This window comes from Helianthus annuus, chromosome 15 (assembly GCF_002127325.2).
Source record: "Helianthus annuus cultivar XRQ/B chromosome 15, HanXRQr2.0-SUNRISE, whole genome shotgun sequence".
NCBI lineage: Eukaryota > Viridiplantae > Streptophyta > Magnoliopsida > Asterales > Asteraceae > Helianthus > Helianthus annuus.
This window is the reverse complement of record NC_035447.2, coordinates 36,193,558-36,202,590: the sequence shown is the minus strand read 5'-3', so window position 1 is coordinate 36,202,590 and position 9,033 is coordinate 36,193,558. Positions and strand designations below refer to the sequence as shown.

The 9,033-nt window shown below is 33.0% G+C and overlaps 1 long non-coding RNA gene across 1 annotated transcript; it reads right to left on the bottom strand.

The window, feature by feature from the left end:
• On the bottom strand, positions 1-5,820 carry LOC110898723. Its single transcript, XR_002569582.2, has 2 exons — positions 3,651-5,820; positions 1-420 (listed from the first exon to the last, which is right to left on the bottom strand). It is a non-coding gene; the product is annotated as an uncharacterized LOC110898723 (long non-coding RNA).
• Between the last annotated feature and the right edge of the window lie 3,213 nt (positions 5,821-9,033).

The window sequence follows — 9,033 nt, the reverse complement described above, 5'->3', positions numbered from 1 at the left end:
AGCGACAAAAACCGGTGACGAAAACTTTATTATTTGCCCAAACCGAAAAAACACCCAACCTCCCAAGACCTTACAAACTGTAAGATCCAAAATAGAAACAGTACAAGAAATAATAAATAATCAACTGATGATTATCAGTTGATTAACAAGAACAACACAACCAAAAACAGAGATCCATGGGATCTATAGTAACCACAGATCCACACGAAGGATCAACAACTGAAATAAGATCCACACTGGATCATCAACATCATCAGCGACTTGTAACAGCTACTTGAACAACTTGTAACAGACTGAAGAAGGATAGGTAGGTGGGATAAGAGAGAAACAGGCGTGTTAGAATCATCCAGATGCACTTAACTTTTCCCTTTTTATAACAGCAACAGCCCATGTTTCACTTTGCCCCCTAATCTTCCAAAACTGCAAACTTAACACACAAATAAGCCCAAGGCCCATACAACTTACCAGCCCATACAACTTATAGAACAGATTAACTTTTATACAAACAACCCACTGAACATGTAACGTATTTTATTTGATGTATGAATTAAGATAAAAGAATGTTACATTTTAACATCCCCCCATAATTCATACAGCAAATACGTTAACCATTCCCAACTTTTTACATAAATCCTGATGTTGAAACCCATTCAACCCTTTCGTGAATAGGTATGCCAACTGATCATCAGAAGCAACTTTCTCAAAAAGAACAATACCATTTGCAATCTTTTCTCTCAGAAAATGCAAATCAATCTCAAAATGTTTTAGTCTGTTCATGAAATACCGGATTAAACGATATAGAAATGACAGACTAACGATCACAGAATAACTTAACCTTCAGCAATTTACTAGATTTTAAGCAAACTGCATTTAATACCAAGTATTTACCAAAAACTATACTATACAATACAAATTATAACCCTAACTAATTGCAATAGAGTCATATACACAACAACATGAGGACAAATAAAAAGTAGGATTTTTTAACCAAAAATCCTAACTCTGACAAGCTACAAGACAAGACATGAGATTCCTTGAAGTAAAACAGAAATACCAACAAATCAAAGAACTCTCTATATCAAAGAACACCAGACAACAATAATAGCCTTTACAGATTCTGGGAAAATACACAATCAGAAACACATCTCTTACACAAAGATAGAAACACCAGGCTAACGCAACAACATACAAGAGACAAGCTCGAAAAACAGCTCACGTTGGACCTATTCAAAACATGAGATATGATAATCATATAATATGATATACAGATCATACCCAGAAAACAATGTTAACAGTATTGAAGTCAAGAAGATATCACATAATGCAGGACAATTCTGTAAAGAAAAATCATAAGATTCGATAACCATTTACCATGCTTATAAACTGATCACATAAAGACTTAGATAAGTCAAGAAGCAACCCTGGCAAACAAAGAGTTATAAACTAAAAATTAGCACAATACCGAATAACCTTCACAACTCACAACTAAGTCTAAAACGAACAAGAATGTCATGAATCTTCAACCACACAAAAAAACTGTCATAACAAGAATTCACATATGACAAGATTTATAAATTCTTATTGAACAATAGACTTCGACTCTACATTCAAAAGAATCAAATACTTAAACGACACATAAAGTCACATGTCTAAAAACTTTCAGACCCACATCACATCTGAACCAAAAAAAGTTGGTCAAGAACTCACAAAGACTCATTTGTTTTTACCAAAAAAAAACCTTTACAATTACACAAGACATGAACCACAAAATTGAATCACACAATTCATACATATACAAACCAAGTGAGACAACAGACAATTAGAAAACATATTCTAATTAGAACAATGAACCACACAGTCCATTAACAATACCACAGTTATACCATTTAAACTAAAAATCACACGATTTTTAAGAATACGATACCAAGACCGAAAAAACAATACTTGTGAAGATCTTAAGAAACTAATTTGACTTGACCAAAAACTTTTACAACTTTACAAGAAACATAAACTTGTAAAGAACATAAAGACTAATTTGAATCAAGCAAATAAAATTTTACAACTTCACAACAAACTGAATCACACGATTCAAAGAAAAACTCTGATAACAACGCAGACATCAGATTAAACAATACAACCAAACAAGTTCCGACAGAACACAAAATCACACGATTTGCAAACGGAACACACATCTCATACATGAGAGCAAATAGAAGGCTGTACAAACATTCTAGAACAAACTTGACAATACTATTGATCCAGACAACAAGATTCATAATAACACTGATAAAAGAGAAGTACACACTTCTATATCAGACAACAATTCCAACCTAACAAAAATGAAACACAAAATCACTTGACTTTATATCTCATACAAGGCAAAGAATAACAAGACATACACAAGACAATAAGACACAGCCAAACAAAATCACAAAATAACATATTTTGCAACCAAAAAAACACCTCACAAGAGATAACATACAAGGCTGTCACATATACAAACAATCTTGATAATACCATTGGTTAAACATAAACTACACATCTCAACTAACCATACAACCAATATCAAAGACAGGCAGATACAAAGACTGCAAACAAGAGACATTTAAACAACATTCAAGACAAAAAGAATCTACATAAGATCTCATAACTAGACTGACACAAACATCAAGAACAATCTTTGCACAACAACTGATTAGAGAACACGCAAACCACATGGCTTGACTAATCATACAACAAAAAACAATAAGACATATGAACAACGCCCAGAAGACACTTCGACAGTCCAAAACAGAATCGAATCACATGATCCAAGACATATAGACATTAGGTTCAATAAACCAAGAAAACTTGTACAAATTTATTGAACATTTCAAAAAATTTGAAGCATGAACCACACCTAACATATAACATTTCTCATACTAACAAGAAAACATTATTTGAGTTTAAGAACCTTGATAACAAGACAGACTGAGAACAACATGAACTCAAATGAACAAGATGCTACACTCCCATTCCACAATTTTAATAGACATATAAGAATGATTTAAAAAACCCGTTTACTGTAAACCACATAACATTGAGAAAAAGTACATACAACTCATATAACAAACAAACATTTTGACTGTTCTCAACAAAAGACTTTGAACAGACAGTCAATAAGAATTTTTCACATAACAAATAACAATCTGCACAAACAACAATAAAAAACTAGAATACCATAACATAGAGTTTGTGACCATATGATCTCTACTCTTTTATGAACTTTTTTTAAAAAACAATTTAGCATTTTTAAACCAAGACAAAAAACATATAAACAACACTATATAACCAGGAGAACACAAGTTATCAGACGGATAACTAATTACAGAAGCAACAGAAAATAAGAGCAAACAACCCTAAGGCGAAGCTGAGTCAGGGACAAGATTCCAGGTTCATCACTCTATGGTGCCTGGACATGTCTTTACTCAGGAGCCACAATCAAACAAATGACAATAACAACCGCAACAAGAAGAAACAGACAAAAACAAGTAATCACAGAGTAGACAAGAATTAACTATAACAATCAAAGGTGCCGGTCCTCACTACCCCGACTTCAACTAATCAATAACAAAGGAACAAAAAATAAAAGTAGAATGGATGGATCTTACAAAGGGTGCAATATGCTTCAAAAGAAGATCAGAACTGTAGTTTTCGAGAACTACAAGAACTGATCAAGCCAAAAACAAACAACACCTTGTTAGTTTGCCCTGAACCTTCTAGGGTTCAGAGACCAACACAGGTCTTCAGAAACAGCAGATAATAGGTCTCCTCCTTGACCTCCAACAAACCCTAATTAGGATTTGTGTAACACCAAGAAACAAGAGCAGATAATAGATCTCACAAGATATGTACCTGCACACACTCCAAGAAAGAGATCAAAACAGACCAGACAAAAAAAACAAGAGACAAATACAGAACACAACGGAAACCCCAGACAATCAGACACATGAGCTAATAAAAAAACAAATTAGGACTCCTAATAACAACACACAGCTCACACATAGAACATTACTAGAATGATCTACTCTCATAAAACTCTCAATCTAACAGCAAAACGGAACACTACATGTTCAAACCCTAGAGACGATATGAGAAAAAAACTGTAAACAAAATGAGAGAAACCCTAAAAGTAGGTACATGACTTTTCTGATTTGTTTTCTTGACAACTGAACAGTTGCACCTTTATAGCACCAATATACCACGAGACATCATCTTGTCCTAAGCCCATTAGCCACCATTTGCTTTCTTCTCAGCCCATAATACTGCTTCAAATTTTTGACTTTCTCAGTTAGGGCTTCCTTTTCATATCAAGGTATGTGACCTTCCCTTCACTTAGGGTTCTGATGTCTTCAAGAAAGCCCAACATAACAGAACCAAAACAGGAAAAATTCGCCAAGAATCATTGTTAGGGTTTTGATTGCAACCCTAAATCTCGTCTATAGATTCTTTCAATTTCATCAAGAAATAGAGCAAGAACAGACTTCAACATACCAGATCTTAGGCTTCACACTTTTCCATTCAAAAAACCATTCACATGTCGACAAATACAACACCAGACCAACAGATCTGAATCAAGCACTTGTCCCCAGATCTTGAGCGTTTCATGCCTAACACCAGCATCACTAGCCCCGACCTCATCACCCCCAATGACGCCACACCTACACCACTCTTAGTAGTCACTCTTAGTAGTCCCATATGCAACCCCCATACAGGAGAAGACAAGGGCGGCAGCAGCGCCGAGGAAACCGAAAAAAAGGGAGCGGTTTCATCACCGCTGAATCCTGAACTTGAAGACATTGTTGCGATCGAGGAAAGTGAAAATGACAGATGTGCTTTGTTTGTGTTAAGATCGGTGTGTTGTTGAACACCTGTTTTGGAACCGACAAACCCTAGGTTAGGGTTTCGAATCCAAACCTTCAAAGAACAGCAATAACCATGGGTTTAGATCTAAGATTCTGACTACAATCAGAAGTATGGACTTGAATAAGCACCAAAAACTAGACCAGCGGAAGATGAAGAATCAAGAGCCTAAGCTCTGATACCATGTCAAAATGGTATGAAAAACTATGACACAAACAACTAACAATACAGAACAACAAAGAAGCGACAAAAACCGGTGACGAAAACTTTATTATTTGCCCAAACCGAAAAAACACCCAACCTCCCAAGACCTTACAAACTGTAAGATCCAAAATAGAAACAGTACAAGAAATAATAAATAATCAACTGATGATTATCAGTTGATTAACAAGAACAACACAACCAAAAACAGAGATCCATGGGATCTATAGTAACCACAGATCCACACGAAGGATCAACAACTGAAATAAGATCCACACTGGATCATCAACATCATCAGCGACTTGTAACAGCTACTTGAACAACTTGTAACAGACTGAAGAAGGATAGGTAGGTGGGATAAGAGAGAAACAGGCGTGTTAGAATCATCCAGATGCACTTAACTTTTCCCTTTTTATAACAGCAACAGCCCATGTTTCACTTTGCCCCCTAATCTTCCAAAACTGCAAACTTAACACACAAATAAGCCCAAGGCCCATACAACTTACCAGCCCATACAACTTATAGAACAGATTAACTTTTATACAAACAACCCACTGAACATGTAACGTATTTTATTTGATGTATGAATTAAGATAAAAGAATGTTACATTTTAACAAGTAAAAAACAAAATTGTCACAATCTCGTAATTAAGAAAGAAAGATATGTGTACAAAATTACATGATTTGTGTTCATGAAAATTATGGGTTATACTCTTTTTGTTGCTAGAGGGACTGGACCAATCAAAAGGTGATATGTCTAGGTCATAATTCACGCGATTATAGCTTTTTCATTATCACACTTTCTCGACCAATTATCTTGTGACATGCATATGGCATAAATTACACTTTACATGTGTATATATTATATACACACTCTGTTTAAGAAAAATTTATAATTAAAGATGTAGAAGAATAAAAAAAGTGATGGGTTGTGGTATATTGTTTTGGACGGTTGATTTGGAACAATGTTTGGTTTATTGGATCACAAAAAGAAAATGTGAAGGCATGATGAATTATAGGGTTGTGGGTGCGGTGCACTTAGGTAGGAAGGAGTACAATGAATATAAGCCAACCAAGCACCGACACTCAATGTGGAGATAATAAAGCCACATGGCAAACCTTGTGTTTTCTTTTCATTTTATTAATGCATATGAAACCAAAAAAGAGGAAGTAATATTTATATTTATATTTATATTTATATTTAATAAGAAATTTAGAACTTATACTATAAAAAACCTATAGAGAGAAAGACAAAATTTAATTTACTTGTATTTAGCATGCAAACCCTAATGTAATTTTTTCTCTCCTTTGACTTTCTTTCATTGAAACTCTATACCGACACCTCTATGGATATATCCATCCTCCCCACTCTACACCGACATCAACTTGGCTGATCTAGGGAGCCACACTAGATCAAGAGAGATGATTTTCTCAATTTTAAATAAGAAAAGTGATGGTTAAATATATGTGATGTGTCTATAATGAATAACTAAATAGTGAAAGAATGTTATGATGTTCCACACCATTTAATAGAAAGGGTTGTTTATTCACTTGAAGTCAACTTGGATCTGACATGTTTTATAGAGAGTTTAAGGTCAAATTGGATTTGTCTAAGTATAAATTGATAAAAAGAGAACTTTGTTAAGTGATATTTTCGTATAGAAATGGTAAATTGGTAAAAATTGATAGTTGGAAAAGTCTCACAATACATAAGTGATTTTGGAGCAGTATTAGAAGGTATGTAAATTAACCGGTAAATAAAAGGGTAATTAAGCAAGCATATATGAGGTGGAGAGGCTAGTCTTGCCCAAAATGCATATTTTAAGGAAGGATTTGAGTTCTTGGCATCATTTGAGGTGCATGTTATGGATCTATGTGTGCACTATTGTAAATAGTTCACAATAACGTTTCTATTAATGTTTTCATAATCGAACTACACATTTAATCAATCAAGTACAAATCAACTTTATGTGTATTCTTATTTAGACGAAATGATATATATATGGATGATATAAATATCAAACAATGATAATTGTCAATTAGAGATTTATTATATTAAAAACTAGGTTAAAACCCGTGTGGTATATGGGGTTGGGTAACAAAAGAATTGAAATAGAAATTATAACATACAAATAGATATCGTATTTGCAAATTTTTAATCTATAATTACATATCAGATTTACATTCACAACTAAGAGAATTCACATTGTATCCATCATTTTCATCTCTAAAATTACACTAAAAATCGCTGCAATTCCCTCTCATTTTGAATTAAAAAATATTTTTATATATGTTTATCATTATTTTTTTCTCTCTCCTCTACTCACAATGCACTTTCTGAAAAAATAAAAAAAATGTATAAGGTGAACAATGTTTTCCATATTTACAAATGAACACTAACATTTTCTCTCTCCTTCACTCACACCCATCGTAACCACAACTTATAATATGGAAAAGCCACTCATAAAATTTGGTGGACAGGATGTGAATGCTCTAAGAAATATATAGATACAAATACTAATCTCTAAAAACTTCTTTATATACAACATTCAATGTCTTATTCGTAAGTTTACCATCTTATCTACAATTACGAGTTTGAACTTATCTCTGCTTTTAACTCTGGACAAAGCGACGTAAGGTTGGCCATGAGAAAATACCGGTTGTCTGAGAAACATACATACTTTAGATAACAACTGACCTTGACTTTTATATATCATCATGGCAAAACATACAACAATAGGAAATTGTCTTCTTTTAAACTTAAATGGAGTCTTCTTGTCAGATAGTGCGTCAAAGAAATTATAGGAAAGAAAGTTCAATTACCTATAACACGTGAATAAGATGATCAGAACTCCCACTTTTAGTACTAAATTAAAAAAAGCTTGTGAAAATTAAAAAAAAAAAAAAGTAAAGCTAAAAGTCATACAACTATTTATTTTACTAAATTATAAATTAATAGCCTTTTCAGGTTTAAGTATAAGTTTGACTTTTTTTTTCTTCACTTATTTATTTATTCTCAACTTAAATTATTTTTTTCTTGATTTATAATATTAGATATATATTTTAGTAAAATTACAGATACATAATTTTTCTCTCAAGAAAAAAATTCTTTTTATTTTTTAAATGAAACGTAATTAAAAAGTTTAAAAGCTGCAAATTACTCATTTTGGATTAATGTGGAAAAACTAAGATCCTAAAATCATGATTTTTTAGAATTTTCGTTGAATATAATAGGGTAAATCTTGTTAACATAATGAAAGGTGAAGAATGATACTTGTCAATATAATAGGGTAGGCTTATGTAAAAATGACACATAAGCAAAATTAGCTTTAGTATATTAAAATAGATAGATACGCGCACACATAAATAGGGGTGTTATTTGGGTTTTTTTTTAATCGGGTATCGAGTTATCCGAGTCGGGTTATAGGGATTATTTGTTTTGGGAATCCTATCCGTAACCCGACCCAAATAAAATTCAGGTTAATCGGTATAAAGATTTTTAAATACAAGTTGCAATGCATACTTTACAATTTAACTTAACATGATTATTCTTTAAGTAAAAAACACAAGATGTCAAATAAAAACACTTTCAATATGATATTTTGATCAAACCCATGCATTAAACATATATATTACCTAAAAAACGTCAAATACAATAGGCATAAAACCAAACCATATCAACCAATCGAATAAACTAAAAAGAAAACGTCAAATCATATCAACCGAACCGAATCTTTTTAGTCGCTCAAACAACCAACGAAACACCGAAACAATTTTTACCTCGATTTGAACCAAAATCAGAGTTGCACTTGGCTCCATTGTGCGAAATCAAACCACATTGAAGAACTAATCCATTAGATGAAGCGAAATTGGGCATAGGTTTTTTTTTTTTTGAACGGCCAACTAACTCACCGGATAAGCATCCTGGGA